General features: G+C 45.0%; 1 long non-coding RNA gene across 3 annotated transcripts in view; it reads left to right on the forward strand.

The window, feature by feature from the left end:
* Window positions 1-11,971: 11,971 nt before the first annotated feature.
* The window catches only part of LOC105100455 (uncharacterized), a 31,072-nt gene continuing 22,825 nt past the window's right edge, over window positions 11,972-20,218 (forward strand). The window contains exons 1-2 of one of the 3 annotated variants that reach the window (XR_010379498.1): window positions 11,972-12,059; window positions 17,679-20,214. This is a non-coding gene — a long non-coding RNA (uncharacterized LOC105100455). Of the gene's footprint in view, window positions 12,117-14,403; window positions 20,215-20,218 lie in introns of those variants that run through there. The other 2 variants (XR_010379499.1, XR_010379497.1) reach the window with 2 other exon arrangements.

Genomic DNA, 20,218 nt, shown 5'->3' on the forward strand with positions numbered 1-20,218 from the left:
ACTTATATGTGGAATCTAAAAAAATCTGAACTCAGAGACAGTGAGTAGAATGGTGATAGCCAGGGGCTCAGGGGTGGGGAAAATAGAGAAAGGCTGGTAAAAGGGTACAAACTTTCAGTTATAAGACAAAGTCTGAGGTTCTAATGTGTAATATGGTGACTATAGTTGATAATACTGTACTGTATAATTGAAATTTGCTAAGAGTAGAACCTAAATGTTCTCACCAAAAACAAAAAACCCAAATAACAAAAAAAGTTAATATGTGAGGTGATGGATGTGATGGTGGGAATGCTTTCATAATGTACACATATCAAATTATCATGTTGTACACTTTAAATATATTACAATTTCATTTGTCAATTATACCTCAATAAAGCTGAAAAGTTTTCTATTCCACCTTTCAATTTCTTCTTTGACACAACATTTAGAAGTATTATTTTGCTTCAAAATATTTGCATGTTTTTCAAATATATTTTGAAAATTTATCTCTAATTTAATTCCATTGTGTTGAGAGAAAATACTTTGTTTGATTTGAATTGTTTAAGCTTATGGAGATTTATTTTATGGTCCAGAATATGGTTGTATTAGTTTCCTGAGGCTGCCGTAACAAATTACCACCAACTTGATGGCTTAAAACAACAGAAGTGTATTCTCTCACATAATGTAGGGCAGAAGTCTAAAATCAAGATGTAGGCAAGGTTGGTTCTTTCTGGAGACTCGGGGAGAATCAGTTCCATGCCTCTCCTTACCAGCTTCTGGTGGCTGCCTGCAATCCTTGGCATAACTTGAAGTGTAGATACATCACTCCAATCTCTTCCTCTGTCTTCACATTGCCTTCCTCTCTGTGTCTCAAGTCTCCCTTTGCCTTTCTTTTATAAGGATGACTGTCATTGGATATAGGGTCCACCCTAAATTCAGCATGATCTCATCTTGAGATCTTTAACTTAATTACATCTTCAAAAACTCTCTTTTCAAATAAGGTTACATTCACAGGTTCTGGAGATTAGGACTTAGACATAACTATTTGAAGGCCATTATTAAACCCAGTACAATGGCCTATCTTGGTAACTGTCCTATGTGTACTTGAAAAGAATGTCTATTCTGTTGTTGGATAGTGTGTTCTATAAATGTCAGTTAGGCAAATTTGGTTGATCATGTTGTTCAACTCTTATATTCTAATTAATTTTTTATCTACTTGGTCTAAAGATTATGGAGAGAGATGTGTTGAATTCTTCAACTATAATTATGAAATTTTCAATTCAACTTTCAGTTCTATCAGTATTTGCTACATGTATATTGAAGCTCTATTATTAGGTGCATAGATGTTCAGAATTGTTATATCCTCCTGATGACCCCTTTATTATTATAAAATGGCCCTTTTCATCCCTGGTAACATCCTTTACTCTGAAATACTTTTTTACTGTTTTCTGACATTAACATAGCAACTCCAGCTTTCTTTATATTAGTATTTTCATGGAACATCTTTCTCCATTTTTAAACTTTTTTTCTTTAGAAACAACTTTATTGAGGTACAATTTACATTCCATAAAATGCACTCATTTTAGATGTACATTTAATGAGTTTTGACCAACAAACATATATACTCATGTAACAACCATCACAAGATAGAAAACATTTCTATCACCCCCCAAAGTCCTATCATTTCCTTTCTTATGTAACAGCTTTATTGAGATTTAATTCACATTTTACCCTTTTAAAGATACAATTAAATTCTTTCATTATATTCACAGAATTATGCAGCAATCACTACAATTTTTGAACATTTTCATCACCTCTCCAAAGGAAAAAAAAACCCTGTTGGTTGGGGGAAGGTGGTAGAGTGCATGCACAGTGGTAGAGTGTGTGCTTAGCATGCACAAGGTCATGGGTTCAATTCCCAGTACCTCCATTAAAAAAAAAAAAAAACCTAATTACCTACCCCCCCCAAAAACCCTATGCACATTAGCACTCGCACCCCTTCCCCCTCCGCTCCAGCCCTAAGCAATCACTAATCTACTTTCCGTCTCTATCTATTTGCCTATTCTGGAGTTTCATATAATGGAATTGTACAATATGTGATCTTTTGTGACTGGCTTCTTTCATTTAGGATAATGTTTTCAGGTTCATCCACGTTGTGGCATGTCTCAGTACTTCATTTTTTATTGCTGAATAATATTCCATTGCATGGATGGGCTACATATTATTCATCCATTCATCAGTTGATAGACATTACTGTTGTTCCACATTTTTGCTATTATGCCTAATGGTGCTTTGAACATTTGTGTACCAGTTTTTGTGTGGACATATGTTTTTGATTCTCTTGGGTATATACTCAGGAGTGAAATTGCTGGATCATATGGTAACTGTATATATAATCTTTAAGGAATTGTCAGATTGTTTCCTAAAGCAGCTGCACTATTTTACATTTTCAGCAGTATATGAACCTTCCAATCCTCCATATCCTTACTAACATTTGTTGTTATCTGTCTTTTGGATTTCTAATTCTATGAATAATGTCCTGGGTAATTTGATAGGGATCACATTAAATCTGTAGATTGCTTTGGGTAGTATGGCCATTTTACCAATATTGATTCTTCCAATCCAAGAACATGGGATATCTTTCCATTTCTTTAAGTCATCTTTAATTTCCTTAGTCAATATTTTGTAGTTCTCCTCATATAAGTCTTTCACTTCCTTGGTCAGATTTATTCCTAAGTATTTTATTTTTTTGGATGCAATTTTAAAAGGGATTGTTTCTTTTCTGATATTTCATTGTTAGGGTAAAGAAATGCCACTGATTTCTATATGTTAATCTTGTACCTTGCTACCTTGTGGAGTTCTTTTATTAGCTCTAGGAGTTTTTGTGTGGAGTCTTTAGGGTTTTCTATATACAGTATCATGTCATCCACATATAATGACAATTTTTCCTCTTCTCTTCCAATTTGGATCATTATAGTATAAGAATTTTACAACTGTATAATTCCATTTCACTTCTTCCAGCCTTTTTGTTGGAATACATTTTACTTTTGCTTATGTTATAAACCCCACAATATATTATTTTTCTGCCTTAAACCATCAATTTTTAAAAAGTTTTAAAAATAAGAAATCAGGCAGTTTATATTTACACACATAATTATCACTTCTGGTGCTTTTTCTTTCTTTGTGCAAGGTCCTAATTTCCATCTGATATCATCTTCATTCTACTTGAAGAACTTTTTAAACTTTTTTTTTTATTGTGCAGTTTGCTGATGAGTTCTTTGAGCATTTATATCTCTTAAAAAGTCATTATTTTGTCTTCATAATTGAAAATCATCTTGGTTTTCAATTTCAGTTTGACAGTTCTTTTCTTTCATTACATTAATGATGTTACTTCACTATTTTCTGGTTCCCATAGTTTCTGAGGAGAAATGTGCTGTTGTATCCTTGTTCCACCTTTTTCCTCCCTGGATGCTTTTAAGCTTTTTTGTAGCTTAAAAAATTTTTTTATTATAATGTGCCTTGGTGTAGTTTTCTTTATTTTTCATGTGATTGGGATTCATTGAGCTTCTTGGATGTGGGTTTATGGTTTGCATTACACTTGGAAAATTTTCAGCTATTATTTCTGTAAGTATTTTTGTATCCACCTTCTTTCAGTAACTTCTAATATATACACTACTTGAAGTTGTCCTGCATTTCTCTGCTGCTCTACTCATTTTTTTTACAAAGCTTTATTTTTCCTCTTGTGCTTCATTTGGGATGTTTTAAAGTCTCATTATGTTTCAAGTTCACTAGTCTTTTCTTCTGAGATGTCTAATTTGCACTTAATCTCATCCAGTGTATTTTTTTTTATCTCAGACCATGTGTTATTCATCTCTTTAAGTTTAATTTGGGTCTTCTTAAAGTAACTTCATGTCTCCTATAAACATACTTAATTTTTCCTCTATCTACTTCAACATGTAGAATACTTTTGTAATAGCTGTTTAATGTCTTTGTCAGTTAACTTTATCACCTGTGTTATTTCTGGGTGTTTTCGTTGATTGATTTTTCTCCTCATTACTGGTTACATTTTCTGCTTTTGTGAATGTCTAATAAATTTTTATTGATGCCAGACATTGTGAATATTTTATTTTGTTGGCTTCTGAATTTTATAATAACAATAGTAATAATTCCTTTAAGTGATTTTGAGCTCCATCGTGGGATGCAGTTGAGTTACTTTGAAACAGTTTCATCCTTTTGAGGCTTGCTTTCAAGCATTATAAAGATGGGACCAGAACAGTCTTTAGGGTGAATTTTCCTGACTACTGGGGTTAAAAAAGGTGAGAAATCTATCCAGTACCCTGAATATTTTGAGGTTTTCTAACCCATGGCAGGTGAGAAGATGAAATATTTCCATCCTTCTGAGAGCTCTGAAGTTGCTCCACCCACTCCTCTTTGGTGGTTCTTTTACTGGCCTTGGGTAGTTTCCTCACACACATGCTCTGATTAGAATTCAGCAGGAGACTCCAGGGAGCCCTCTTCAAATCTCTCACACTCTTTCTCTCTCTCTCTCTCCCTCTCTCTCTCTCTCTCTCTCCTTCCCAACTCCAGGAAACACCTTTTTCTCTATTTCTCGGCTCTAGGAATTCTGGATGCCATGGTCTCCCTGCATGCTGAATGCTGTTTCCTCAACTCTGGGAGAATGCTGGCCTCTGTTTGGGTTCCCTCTACCTGCACTGAAGCCTGCAAACCCTCTCCAGGAAGTAACCTGAGAGAAACTGTAGTGCTTGCCTCATTTTCCCCCTTCTCTCAGGTATCAACTTCCTGCATGCCTGTTGTACCATACCCAAAAGGTCATTTCCAATTTTTTTAGTTATTTAAAGTGGGAGGATAACTGTTAATTCATCACAGGCAGAACCTATTCCTAAGTCAGTCTGAATTAGTCCCTGTATGCTGGGTTAAGAGGATCGGTTAGCCTTCTCATATGACAGGTGTGTGTGTGTGTGTGTGTGTGTCCTGTAATGAAGACGTTGAGGGAAACTCCCGAGTTTCTGTCAGTGTGAAGATGTAACGGCTGTTGCTATGCTGACAATTACCACTCTGTGTGATGATGAGGAAGTTGGGTGGGTCTGGGGTCTGCACCAGCCCCATCACCTCTACTGTACACACCCTGGGAGGTGGGTACAGGCGGGCAACGTTTACACAGCCATCTGCTTCTCTTCCTTACCCTCACAGGAGCTGGTTCACTTATGCATGTTAACTGCCTGGCCCTGGGGCATGTACGTTTCAGAACTCTGTTCCTGGACACCCTCCAGACGCTCTCACTTACAAATGCTCTGGGCTGCAGGTATTGTTTTCATTCCATGACTTTGTTTATAAACGGTTACTCAAATAATCCGTGAACATGGGGCTGGTGTAAAAGATTCCATTACTACATCAGTACACGGACCACACAGGTCAGATCATTCCTCCACGTTCTCTACTCTGGGCCTACCGGTGGGGTTAGTTATGAGTGTTTCCTTGTTCCTTTCAAACATATTTCTCTGTATTTAAACAACACGCACACACACCAGATCCAACTATGAGCATCTCCCATTTGCTTCCCCGCCCCCACATAAACAGCATGTCCTGAAGAAGTTCTCTCGGATCAGTACAGACTGGTCCCCTCATTCTGTTCCATGGCCAGTGTGTGCTCCCTGGTGTCATACGAACCCATCACCGTTCATTTACCATCTAATGATCATTGACTATTAACGGACATCTAGAGGTGGTTCATGGTCGTTGGCTGCTACCTTCCCTGTACACACAGCGCTGTGAATGTGTGTGCTTATTATACATATTTAAAGCGGAATTGCTGGGTCAAACGCAGTCATTCACCGATCATCCAGTGAGCACTTACTATGTACTGGGCACTGGAGACAGTGACCACACTGGACCTAAACACCGCATCCCTGCCCTCACCGACCTAGCAGTGGAAGGATTTTTCACTTTGATAGATGCTACCACAATGCTGTCCATCAGTGATGCAAGAGAGAAAAATCACTTTTGCTGACACCCTCACACCATTTTTGGGGCAGACGGTTTGCTGCAGTGAACAGGGAGCTTAGACTTTTGTTCCCTTCAAGATCTTCAGGGTCTGGTGACAAGACTGTTCATTTGGGTGTGTTGGGGGGCGAGCAGGGAGGGAGAAAGAGAAGGAACCGCTCACTAGCAACCTGGTGGAGGGAGGTAGGAATCAAAGAGTCCACTTCGTTGTGTGGGAGAGAGGCTGAGCCTGGTCAGAAATGCAAATTCTCGGGCCCCACCTGGGCCCCATCGAATCAGAAACAGCGAGGGGCAGCAATCAGCATTTTAACAAGCCCTCCAGGTGACTCGGATGCACACTAAGTTTCACACTCGCGTTAGATCCACCAGAATAACTCACAGGACTGAAGTCAGAAGCAGCCCCCACTGGGGTCTCACGTCCTGGAGGTGTCTGGGGAGGAGGTATGAGGATGGAACCTTCTGCTACTGGAACGTACCATTGTGGGTGCAGAGATGGGAGGCACCACTACAGGAGGTACCACATGGGAGGGGGGTCTACAGGATAACAATGCAAATTCCATGTATGCAGGGAAGATAAAAAGTCCGCCGCACCCCAGGGAGAAAGCCCCAGCTTTGGATAGAGAAGGCGAGGATGCTGTCTTGGCACCCAAACCCCAATCTGGCTTGGAGGGACCCCCTTTCTCAGTCCGGGAGGCTGCTCCAGCCCCATTTTGACCACGACCATCTCCAGCAGTTTCGAAGAAACCAGGAGCCAGCGTTGGGGCCCCTGATTGGTTGTGGGGCGTTGGAGGCAAGGAACCAGGACCTCTCTTAGCCGCCCACCCAGAGGCCGTCGGCTCTGGCTTCTCTGCGGGACAAGGGCCGACCCCCAAAGTCCGTCCCCACACTCGCACTTGCACACACGGGCCCTGAGGTTGCGACTGGGATTCGCAAATGGTGGGCTCGGCCCTAAGCGCTGGAGGACCTGGAGAACCCAGCCTCCAGGAGGGGCCCCTGTCCTCTTGATAGGCTGGAGACACTTACCTGGTCAGTGGCCAGTTGAGTGAGGTCACTGAGGGAGTCCGCTGGCGCTCTCCTGCGGGGCTCTGCGTTTTAGGGAACCCCTGATCTGATCTGCAGTGTCCTTAGCACTGGTTCGGTGCCTTCTCACTTAAATCTCACTAGACCCCTTGGGAGAAAACCCTATTGCCCCTGTCACCGGTATGGACACTCGGGCCCAGAGAAGGCAGGCAACTGGCTGGGTCGAACGTAAGGACAGGAGCTGGGGCAGTCCTGGCGTTCACACAGCCCCAGGCCCCTCAGGGTCCGCTCCCTGTCCTCACAGACCCAGCCCTGCACCGTCATCCCAACTCTTGGGGGACACTCACCGCAGCTCCTCCCCTCAGAAGCCATCTCCCATCCCCGCAGCCCTGGGGGAACTGCCCTGGACTCCTGGTCTGGGTCTGGAGTTTCATCTGGATCCTGTAGAGATTTCCAGATGTGCCCCAACGGGGACCTTATGCGCGACCCCTGTGTGTGGGCAGGAGACAGGTGTCCTGCAGAATGTTCTGTCCTTGCAGGGAGCAGGGAGGGTCCTGAGGGGATGCTCTGAGGCAGCGCTGGGTGCTGGGTGAGAGGAAGGGAACTGGGATGGGGGTGTAACTGAGGCCCTGTGACTAGGGCTGGGGGAGGGGCTAAAGAGGCCCCAGGGGTGGAAGGGGAGGCCTGGTAGTGGGCTAAGGGGGCAGACGGGGGAGAGAGAGGAGTGGTGGCAGCTGTCACTAGGAGAGGGAGTTTGGGAAATGACAGGGGCGATCAGATGGATTTAACATAGTTGCCAAGGGCACTGTGAAGACCTCTCATAGCTCCAGGATCCAGTACCCCACAGTGGGTCCTGAGAGACCCCAGAGATGACCGGGTCCACATTCCTCCTCCGGGGGATGTGGGATTCACCCTAAACTCCCCGTGGGGCAGGATGCAAAAGTCACCATGTACAGAGGTGACCAGGGTTGGCCAGATGGTGGCCATTCCCAGGACCCACACATGAGAGGTCACTCTCAGGACCCCTCTGCTCCAGGGTGCTCCCCATCCCTGGAGTGAACCTGCCTTCCTCACGATGACATGGTGGTGACTGCACACAACAAGGATCGGCACACCTGAGGCCTCTCGCCCTGGGGGTTGCTGGACCAGAGAGTCACCGTCACTGCCCACACAGCAGCCCAGAGCTGAAGATGTGTGGCTCTGTGTTCCAGGGTGCACACTCTAGGCTCTATTGGGAGGTGTGTGAGGCCTCTGAGCTGAAGGGCAGCTGTGGCCTGAGTAGTGTCAACTTAAAGAAAAGCACACAACTTAAGAATTGTGAGTTTAGCTTTTATTCAGGGTCTTGCTGAGGACTGTAGCCGGGGAGATAGCCACTCAGCTCTGAGGAAACGGCCCTGAAGAGGCAGGGGAGAAGCCAGCTTAGAGATTTTTGCCTAGGACATCCATGCGGTCAAGCATACATATTGGTACAAGATTAGTGTTAACCACAAAGATCAGATAGCTCAAGTTAATGATTTCCATGCTTTTCTGTGTACGGAAAGATGCAAGGAGCTCGGGTCATTGAACTTCTTCATGAGGTATGCATCTAACTAAATAAGGGCCTGTTTGTCCAAAGCACAGAAGGTCTCATCGTGTTTTTCACCCTGAATTCCTTCAGAGTGCACTGGCGGTCAGCAACCTCGGTGGTAACCACTCAACTTTTGTAGAACTGGGTGGCCAGCAATAATGATCCGAAATTTTCTGCATCTCCAGTAGGAATTATCTGAGCTGGCTGGGGTCTGTGTCTCAGGTGTGACATGTTTGAGCTGTTTGTGGTTAATGTTTAGGATGAGAGGTCTCTGAACTGTTTGTAGGTCTCTGCCCCAGGGCACGAGGTCTCCAAAGTATTTGGGGGATGGTGTTTGTCCAGAGGGTTGGGTCTCTGAGCTGTTCACGTATCTGCATGTGAGAATGTTCCTGACAGGAAGGCAGGCTGGACCTTACTCTCACAGGCCTTAGAAGTAGGCGTGTGATTTCACTTTTGCTGTGATTTCTCCCATGCCTGCCCTGGTACCATGGAGATGAAAGCTTAGGGTCCCCATTCTCAGGGAGGATAAGTCCTGTGTCGTGTACAGGTTATGGAAGCCCATGGCAATAATATGGACACGAACAATGTTTCCTGACATCACCACTAACCTTGCTAGGTGTCCTGTGATAAAACCCACGTATACATATTCACTCAGCTATCTGACCAACTCCCAACGAGAAGGGCACCTTTTGCAGATGGGGGGGGGGGCGGCTGAGATGCAGTGTGGATGGGACTTCTAGGCTCAGGAGGAGGGGAGGAAGTAGATGTAAATTTGGGCTCCTTGGGGGAGGCAAGGAAGCCTCCTCAAGCACCATTCAGGCCAGGTTGCGGGGAGGGCACGTTTTGCCCAGGGCCATAAGGACCCTGTGACTGACTCATCGTCAGGATTTGTCTCCGTGTCCCTCCATCACACACCTGCTTGGTACTCGATGTACGGGATGTAATGCCCACATTCCCTCTGCAGGTGCTGGTGGCAGGTACAGAGGTGAGCCTCCAAGCGGCAGAGGAAATGCCTCAGTTGATCAATTTGCACAAACCCCCACCACAAATATAGAGATACCGGCTTCCCCTCCCCTGCCTAAAGCATTTTTTTTGGCACTGAGGTCAGCAGGAGGGCTGACAAGGGCTGGAGGGGCTGTGGGGGACACTGTACAGCAGGAGCCTCCCCATAACGGGAATGTGCCCTCGTCCTGATGGGCAGAGGGCCCCGATGGGTGTCAAGGCAGTGTGACTGCGGCCCAGGCCTCGGGCAGCTGAGTCATTACCTAGAGACCGTCCCTGGGGAGGGCTTCTTGGCCCCTGCAGAGACAGGCACGTCGTGCACAGCAGAAATCGGGGCCCATAGGTGGGTGCTAATCAAGTGGGGACACTGTGTTGCCAGAAATGGTCTCTCTGCCCCTGTCTCTCTAATGCTCTTTCTCTCTGTCTTCTCTGTGCCTCTGACACTGTCCCTCATGTGCCCTGTACGGGACTGGGTGTGACCTCACTCACACCATGAGGGCCCTTGCTCAGCCTCTTCTGAAGGTATCATCCTTTGACACGGGGACATGACGTTCATGGGGAGCAGCTGGGGGGACTCCCCGTGATCTAAGAGATTGTTCAGGAAAGGTAAATTAGCTGCAGAGGGGTGGGGGAGGGGTACTCCCTGGGAGCAAACTGGGAGCTCCTCCGCATATACTGGGTGACCTGGGCTTATGGCCTCTGAAAGAGGCATGGGGGCTTCCTGCCAAAAACCCTCCCATAGTTCAAGTTGAAGTCCTCACCATGGCCCAGAAGGCCCTGCATGACCTGGTCCTCATTACCTCTCTCAGGGGATCCCCTACCTCTCCTGTCATCTGCTGTGCCAGCCACACATTGGCCTCCACACTGTGCCCATGCACGCCGGACTGAGTTCCATTCCTGCACTTTTGCACTGGCCCTTAACTCTCTCTGGGATGCTTTTCTCGCAGATATTCTTCTCCTCTCGTTTCTGCTCACATGTCACAATCTTAGAAAGGCCTTCCCTGACCACTCTTTGTGGATATGCTCCCCCTCTATTTCTTTATTGCAATTTTATTTTAATCATAGAAGTTACCAACACGTGACAAATTACTTACATTTTGGAGGCTGTATGATCCCAACAGAAGGTAAGCTCCATCAGGGTAAGGGTTTTTTTTTTTTTTTCTCTTTCCTAACACCCATAATTGTGCCTGACACATGCTTTGGAGAGAATGAATGAATGAATGAGTGAATGACAGAATGAATAAGCAAGTGCAAAGTTGTGGAGAGAGGCATAGCCAGACAGGCCGAGGATTCTGCTAGGGAACATGTACAGAGATGACAGGATAGTGATGAAGCCCGTGGTCTCTATCTCACCGACTCAGTGTCCTTGGGGCTCCTGGGAGATGGCCCCTTTCCTAAAACAACCGAAGGCCCTGCTGTCCTTTCCACCTATTACTCACAGTCAGTGACAGAGACCTGCCCCACATTAGGCTTTCTGGCCCCAGTTGGGAGTTTTAACCCTCCTGGCCTCCTGGGGGACTTTGGCTCCCTTCTCCCACTAGACCTCTTCTGTATTACGCAAGGAGGCACGAGCAAGCACAATGCCCAGCACAGAGACAACGCTTTGTAATGCTCCTTGTTATAGTGGTGGCCACGACAGGGAAGTAGTCTTCAGTATACGAAGACTTTTTCCCGAATCCAAGACTGCAGCGATCTGTGGGGTTTTCATCCTGCCTTTGCCCTCCCCTCCCTTTGGGGAACAACCCTGGCATCTCCATCTGCCGTTCCCCAAGCCTACCACCAAGGGGCGCACGAGATGGCATAGTTCTGTTCTGGGACGTACCACTGCGGGGCGCAGAGGGAGCACCGTCCACTCGGGAAGGTACCACTGGGAAGGGGGCATCGGTACTGGAATAATCCATCGCGTGTGTGACAACATTGAGGGTCCCCGTTCACCGCGTCACGCATCAACCACATTTCCCAGAGGAGGCACTCATGGCACCGCCGGGTCCATCTCCATTGGCACCACTCCATCTTCCCGGCGCATTCGAGCCCGGGCGGATCCCGGGTCTGAGGTGGCAGCCTTCTTTGTTACTTCTCCAACTCCATCCCTACGTTTTCACATGGTCACATCCAGCTCGGGGTGGAAACGAGGCGAGAGATTGGCTGCCGGGTGCGGGGGACGCAGTCAAGGACTGTTCAGGGCGGTGATTGGTCACGGCGAGATTGCCGGAATAAGCTCTTTCGGACGTTCTAGCGGCGCCGGAAGTCCCGCTACTCCCGCCCTCTCTCCTCGCTTGCCCAGTTCCCATTGGCCGCCTCTGGGATGGACGCTGTGGTCGTCAAGCGGGAGCTTAGGGTGAGAGGTCGCGTGCGTGTGCGTGTGCGTGTGCGTGCGTGCGACCGCGCGCGGGCCTTTTGGGAGTGTAGATTATTCGGAGTTCGACGACTCCACAGCTAACCCTTCCGTGGGGGCTGAATGGCTGTCCGGGTCAGTGGCGAGGCTGGGCGCAGTGGCTGCCGTGCAGGGTGACGGCGCTGTCTTCCTGTGAGCTCTCTCAGCCTTGTTGAGCCCTGGCTCAGTCACGAGTCTCCCTGGGCGCGTGTGGCAGCGCACTGTCAGTCGGACAGATGCGTGCGGTTAATGTCGGGGTCGAGGTCTCTGAGCTTTCTTAGTGTCTCTCCCGGGGAAGTAAAGTATGTCATGCCATTTGGGGGTGTGTACCGCTAGGTATGACATCACAGATGCTGTTTGGGTGCCTTTCAGCTCTCTGATCTCTCAGCCTTTGCAGAGATTGTGGGTGAATGGGATATTTTATCTGTGTGGATTTTGTGAGCCACGGTAGAAAGCCTCTTAGGCATTGTGTGCCTGTATGCCTGGGTGTGCATCTTCTGAGCTTTTGGAAATTTGAGTCCCTGGTTGTGAGATCTCTAGGTATCTGCAGTCCAGAGTATGAGGTCTCTGAGCTGTTTGTGATTCTGGATCCCAAGTTGTGATGTCTCTCAGCTTCTTTTGGGCGGGGTGCAGGGGGATGTTTGTGTTAAGGTGTAAAGTATCTGAGCTGTTTGCGGATCTGTAGGACTGTGAGCAAAAACACTCTGGCTTCATCATATTGCTTGGATTTGGCCCACTTCACCTTCATAAACTGATTATATTAAGATATATTCACCTTTTCCCTTTTGGTTTCTGCTTGAGCAGTTCAGTCCTAAAGCGACTAGGTGCTGCAAGGCAAGGCAAGGCAAGTGTATGCATGTGGAGGCCTCCCAGCTTGGGGAGTCAGAGCGGAAGGAGGATATCCCTGGAGGTTGGGTGGGGAAAGGGCTGACTGGCCCAGGGACTCAAGCTGGAGCGGAGTGTGGAAGTCAAGGGCGGGGGATGGTTCAGCCCAGCGTGTGAGGAGGGCCTCTATGTGGAGGAGGGATGGCTTGTATGCATCGGGATTCATCAACTCGGTAAATGTATAAGGATGGTGGGGGCCACGCCTGTCACTTTTGGAAAAGGGAATTTCAAATACGGAAAGGAAGTAAACAAGAACAAATCCCGAGCTGTTACGGTACTGAAATTAAAGTTCTCCATGAGAATTCTTGGGTTTCAATCAAGATGTGTGCATATGTGGGTCGATTGGTAGATACAGATGTATGCGTGTATGTGTACACACATATATCCCTAAATTTCTGGAAACAGCAACATCCCAGTGGCAATAAGTATACCTCCCCCTAGCTTCTAAATACCATTCTCCACAAAATGATGGGTTCCCAAGCTGGAGGAGGGTAAGGATAGATGAGCCTGCCTCAACTTGTCATGTAGTAATAAGGGAAAGTTCAAGGAATGATGGGAAGGTGTCAGAGGGACACAGATCCAGCTTGAAGGCACTCCCAGTGGAAAAACTGGGGACTCTTTTATATCTCTAGCTTTATTGAGCTATTATTGACATGTTACATGTAAGTTTAAGGTATACAACTGTGATGATTTGATACACGTATATGTTGCAAAATGATTACCAGATTAAGGTTTGTTAACATTATCCCCTCACATCATTACCTGAAAAAAATTTTTTTATTTTGATAGCATTTCAGATCTACCCTCTTACCTCTCAATAGGTAACACAGTATTAGTAATTACAGTCACCATGCTGTACACTGGATCCTCATATCTTATGCATCTTGTAGCTGGAAGTTTGTACCCTTTGACCAGCATTTCCCCCAGCCCCTGGCAACCACCCTTCTAAACTATTCCTGTGAGTTTGACTTTTTTAGATTTCACTTATAGGGGAGAACATAGAATATTTGTCTTTCTCTCTCTGGCTTATTTCACTTAGCATAAAGCCCTCAAGGTCCATTCATGTTGTTGCAAAAGGCAGAATTTCTGTCTTATGGCTGAATAATATTCCATTGTATATGTCACCACATTTTCTTTATCCATTCATCCCTCTGGGGACACTTAGATTGTTTATATATGTTGGTTGAAGCTGCATAGTAAATCTTAAAAGTTGCTGTTACTCCTCCAGTTTTGTTTTTCAGAATTACTTGGCTATTGTAGTTCCTTTGCCTTTCCACAGCAATTTTATAATAAGTTAGTCTGTATGTACCAAAAAATCCTGCTGGGATTTTTATTGGAATTGTATGAAATTGATGGATCTATTTGGGGTGTAGTGACATCCTAATTATATTGAATTTATCAACCCATGAACACAGTATGTGTCTCCATTTTGATAAGTCTTATATTTCTTCAGCATTTTGTAATTTTGAACATGGAGGTCTTGCTTCTGTTTCTCTAGGTTTCGGGAGGGGGGAAGAAGCTATTATAAATGGTACGTGTGAGTCTTTTTAAGAAGTTTTGTTTTGTAATTGTTTATTGCTGGTACAGAGAAATACACCTGATTTTTTGTGTGTGTGTGTTGAGCTTGTATCCTGCAACATTGTTAAAGTTGCTTATTAGTTACAGGAGTTTTTGTTAATAGATTTCATGGGATTTTCTATGTAGGGAATCTTGTCATCTGTGAATTGCAGCAGTTTGATGTCCTCCTTCCCAGTCTAAACCACTTCCTTTCCTTTCTTTCCTTACTAGAGTGGCTAAGACTTCTAGTACAATGTTGAATTCTAGCCGAGGTAAGAGTGGCTATCCTCCTGGCCTTGTTCCTGATCTTAGGGAGAAAACATTTAGTCTTTCTCCATGAAGTAGGACGGAAGGTGCAGGTATTGTTGTAGGTGCTCTATATCAGGTTTTAAAAGCTCCCTTCTACTCCTGGTTGGCTGAGTGTTTTCTTCATGAATGGCTGTTGAATTTTGTCGGATGCTTTCTCTGCATCAGTTGATATGATCATGGAGTTCTTTTTCTTTGGTATGCTGATATGGTGGATTGATTGATGGATTTTTGAATGCTGCACCAGCTTTGCATTTCTGGGATAAACCCCAGTAGATCATGATGTATTATTCTTTTAATATATTGAATTTGATTTGCTATTACTGTCTCTGTTTGATTCTGGTATCAAGGTAATGCTAATCTGATAAACTGATTCAACAAGTGTTCCTTCTCTTCTACTTCCTTGAAGAGACCGTGTAGGGTTGCTGGTGTTTCTTCTTACACGTTTGGTAGGATTTTCCAGGGATACCATCTGGGCCTGGAGATTTCTTTCCTGTAAGTTTTTCAACTACAAATTTGATTTTTAGATAGATTCACGTCTATTCAAATGATCTGTTTAGTTTTGAATGAGCTTTGATAATTTGTTCCATTTCACCTAAATTGCCAAATGTAGGTATATAGAGTCATTCATAGGATTCTTGTCATTTCTGTGGGGTCTGTATGTAGCCTGTTTCATGCCTGATGTTGGTAAGCTGTGTCTTTACTTGTCTTTTTTTTTTTTTTTTTTTTTTTGGTCTGTCTGTGTAGAAGTTGATGTAATGTTATCGACCTTTTCAAACAATCAGCTTTGGGTTTCATTATCTCTATTCTTTTTCTCATTTCTGTTCCAACCTCTATTTCTCTTATTCTCCTTGGTTTCAATTGATTTTGAGTTTTTTGTTTTTTTTTTTCTAGTTTCTCAAGTAGAAGCTTTCATTACTGATTTGGGTTCTGTAGTCTTTCTACTACAAGCATTTGCTGCTGTACATTTAATGCTGGCACTGCTGCAGCTGCATCCTGCAGATTTTGGTAGGTTGTTTTCTCATTTTCATTTTGTTCAAGATCGTTTCTAACTTCCCTTGATACTTGCCCTTTGGTCCATGGACTATTCAGAAGTGTACGGTTTAATTTTTCTTGTGTTTGGAGATTTTCCTCTTAATTTTTTCTTACTTATTGGTAGTTTTTCTCTTTTGGTCAGACAACATTCTTTATATGATTTCAACTATTTTGCATTTGATAAGATTTGTTTTATGACCCAGGATATAGTGTACTTTGGGTAAACTTCCACATGGCATTGAAAAGAATGTAGTATAGTCTGCCTTGTTATGTGGAGGGTTCTGTGCTTGTCAGAACATCCAGTTAGTTCATGGTCATTCAGTTCATTTATGCATTCGAATTTGCTTTCTGTTTTCAGTATATGTTCAGTATATTGCTATGTTCAGTATATTACTGAGAGAGTCCAGCTACTGTTTGTAGACTTGTTTCAGCTCTTTCAGCTCTGTCTGACTTGGTGCAGATTTCTCTGGGAAATTAGAGCTCTAATGACCTCTTCGTAGGATTTGTATAATGATGGGAAATTAAGTTGTCACTGGATGATTATAGAACATGAGTATATAATTTTTTATTGAGTGATAGTCGCTTTACAAGGCTGTGTCAGTTTCTGGCATACAGCACTATTTTTCAGTCATACATGAATATACATGTCTTCATTTTCATATTCTTGTTCCCCGTGAGGTACCGCAAGATCTTCTATCTATTTCCCTGTGTTATACAGTCTAAACTTGTTTATCTATTCTATATATGCCTGTCAGTATCTACCAATCTCAAACTCCCAGTCTGTCCCTTCCCACCCACCTCCCCGCTGGCAACCACAAGTTTGTATTCTTTGTCTGTGAGTCGGTTTCTGTTTTATATTTAGGTTCATTGCTCTTTCTTTTTTTTAGATTCCGCCTATAAGTGATATCATATGGTATTTTTCTCTCTCTTTCTCTTACTTCACTTCTCCAGGGACATCCATGTTGCTGCAAATGGCATTATGTTGTCATTTTTATGGCTGAATAGTATTCCACGGTATAAATATACCACCACTTCTTTATCCAGTCATCTGTCGATGGACATTTAGGCTGTTTCCATGTCTTGTCTGTTGTAAATAGTGCTGCTGTGAACATTGGGGTGCAGGTGTCTTTTTGAATTAGGGTTCCCTCTGGATGTATGCCCAGGAGTAGGATTACTGGGTCCTATGGTAAGTCTATTCCTAGTCTTTTGAGGAATCTCCATACTGTTTTCCACAATGGCTGCACCAAACTGCATTGCCACCAACAGTGTAGGAGGGTTCCCTTTTCTCCACACCCTCTCCAGCATTTATCATCTGTGAACTTTTGTATGATGGCTATTCTGACTGGTGTGAGGTGATGAGTATATAAATGTTTAAAAACATTTCAGGTGAAATTTAAATGCCTAAGAACCTCATCATATGGCTTTTTTTCTTTCTGCTATTAGTTTTGTCAGGTGAAGTAATTCTCCTTCATTAAATTCTGAAGATCTGAATCTGATGAAGATGCGAGAAGTGTTAATAGTCCAGCTTTCCTAGTAACACTTTATTTCTCGTGTAGTTTTCACACTGCCAGTTTTATTGTGTTCAGTGTTTCTACCGCTAATGTCTGTGATTGACCTAACAAAAGGCTGACGGTAGTAATTTTTTCTGAGCCGAATCGTGAGGAGATGGCCAATAGTGTTTTCAGATGGAGAGTCTGAGGAAAGGGGCAGAAGGGAGAGAGGGTGGAGTGGGGGTGGGGAAGGTGAGAGTGTGGGGCTGGGGAAGGATACGGTAGAAGCAGAAACAGAAGTGAAGAGACACAAGAGGAAAAGCTCGGGCTCCTGGACTGTGTTTAGCCATGTCTTTATGCACATGTGTAATATGAGGGTCATCGGTTACCCACAGCAACACTGTGAGGTAAGCGTTTTCCATGTTATCGTCCCTTTTTACAGATGACGAGGCTGAGACACGTAGAGGTTTACAGGTGAAGGAACTTACCCAGAGTCACCCAGCCAGCAAGGGCTGAGTCACATTGGTACCCAGGCCAGAGAGAAACAGAGACGTGGTGTCGGCACCAAACTCTGGAACACACTGCAGCGTCCGGTGTCCCCTGGATCAAAAGGCAGGTGACTGTGTCCAGCAGCATGAATCAGATCACGCTGGGTCTCTGTATGGATTGAAGGTGACGTCTGTTCAGTGCATGAAAGACTGGGGTGTCATCTCCATATGCACACGTCACAGAGGACGGTTCCCCGTAGGTGTGAAGGTCTATCCTTATCTTTGCTCCTGCTGATGTCAGTCATCATCCTCATCCTTATGGAAAGTAGCGTATCCATAGTATAATGATAAACGGAGCAGTAGATACAACATTATGAAGGCATTACCTCCCCACCCACCTCATCGTTTTTAAAAATGCATAGAAAGAAACCTGGAAGACAAGAGACCACATATTAAGTGTTTTTCTCTTAAATGTGAAGTTCTAGGAAATTTCCAAATAACATTTATTATTCACTTTTTATTTTCTGTACTTCATTATTCCATAGCCAATTTTTCTATTCTAATTTAAAAGTAGTCCTTCTGAAGACCCATTCTCTTAGGTATCTTGACGTTTCAGGATTTAATTAAAAAAAAATGTTTTTATATCTTTGCCAGGTGAAAAACCAGACAGCGCATTGAAAGCGGGAGAATGATCTTTTGTACAGTAGGTGGGGAGCGGCGGGGAGGGGAGCAGAGAGGTCCTGATAGAAGGTTAGGTAAGTCTGCAAGTGTAAACGAGGCCACACAGGATAGAGGCCAAACCCAAATCACACCTGGCACTTCCCTACAGAGAGAGTGGTGTTCTATCCGCATAAGTATCCGTATTAGGACTTCTTAGGCCTTCGCTCTTTTTTGGCTCCCGTGGCTCGGTGGGGCAACACGCAATACTTACAAGGAAGTCCTGCTTTGAGCCAGGCTGTGGGTGAGGGTCGCACCCTCCCCTGCAGCACCGCCCCATTTGTGGGCCATCCGGAGCACTTTTCTTGATGTCTGGGAGCCTGCAGATTCAGAAGGGAAGAGAGGAAGAAGATTCATAGTGCGGTAGGTAGGTCCAGCCCTCCCCCAGTAAATCCATACGCAGAGAGTGAGATGCAGGTGCAGTCATCAGTTGGGAAGGAGCAGAGCTGGATTGGGTGACTCAAGGAGGAAACGTGGAAGTGAATGCAAAGGGGGGAAAACACATTAAGAGGGGTGAACAGCTACAGTTCCCATTTCTAGTACGAGGATAGGGTGCTCCATTATTGTTGGGAGAGGGCTCCCTGCTCTGAGCGCTGGCAGGGCCTCACTGCACTTGGTGATGAGCATTCTGAGGACCCGCCATCAGCCCTAACTAGGGGGTGCTGAGCATGTGAAGCCAGGAAGGAGTCAGCCTTTACCACCGACAGACACAGAGAGCTTCTTAGGCCTGCTGAAGGTACTGCTGTGGCACCTCAGGGAAGCTCAAAGGTGCCCTGTAGCAAAACCACCAGTGCTTCCTCAGCCTCCTGAACCAGCTCAGGGAGGCTGCCCAGACACTACATACTGATCTGGATGTGCCTGGTGGTAGCGGGTGTGTGTGTGTGTGTGTGTGTGTGTGTGTGTAATGAATATGATCTGTTTATTTAATGGTTCACCAAGCTCCAGCTGTGGTCAGGGCACTATGCTGGGTGTCTGGGGGATACAAAAAAAAGAAAAAGACACATCAGTGCCTTCATGGAGTTTATGTGAAATCATGAGACAATAGTGAATCTAACAATCACGCAAATAAACGTGAAAACTGCTGCTGTGATTGGTGAGAGCAGACAGGCACACCCCAGGGCTTCGGAGGAAATGCCCTTAGCCAGATCTTTAGGGAAGTCTTCCCTGAAGAGACATGACTTGTGTTGAAATGTGAATGATGCCCAGGAGTTAACTAATCAAGAGGCTTCAGGAAGAGGGGACAGTCTAAGTGAAGTTTGGAAAATTGGAGGGTGTGAAAGAAGCCCAATAAGAGAGACAAGAGGAAGCTCTGCTTTCCATATGGCTAAAGAGGTGGGCAGGGGCTAGACCACGCCTCGGCGTCCTTGTGTAGGAGTGTAGTCTTTATGTAAAGTCAGGGACAGCTCTGCAACAGGAAGAGAGGGAGGGGAGAGGGCGACAGAGACCGACACACTGAGCGGATGTGAGAGGCGACTTAGAAGGGAGGTTTCACAGTCAGAAGGAGGGAGGCTTTGGACTAGAGCTGATGGGGTGGGCACAGGAAAAAGTGGAAACATCAAGTATTTGGGAAGTAAAATGGGCAGAACTCAGCAAGGATTTGGACTTGAGGTGAAGGAGAGGGAGTTGCAAAAATGGTTATGACTAAGTTTCTGTGTTTACTCATAGGAGTACGATGGAGTTGTCCATTGACATGGGGAATACTAGCAGACGGCCCAGTCTGTAAAGAATTCCGAAATAAGATGTATTTATGAAATCACGGTGTAGGTGGATACGGTAA

This window comes from Camelus dromedarius, chromosome X (genome assembly GCF_036321535.1).
Source record: "Camelus dromedarius isolate mCamDro1 chromosome X, mCamDro1.pat, whole genome shotgun sequence".
Lineage (NCBI taxonomy): Eukaryota > Metazoa > Chordata > Mammalia > Artiodactyla > Camelidae > Camelus > Camelus dromedarius.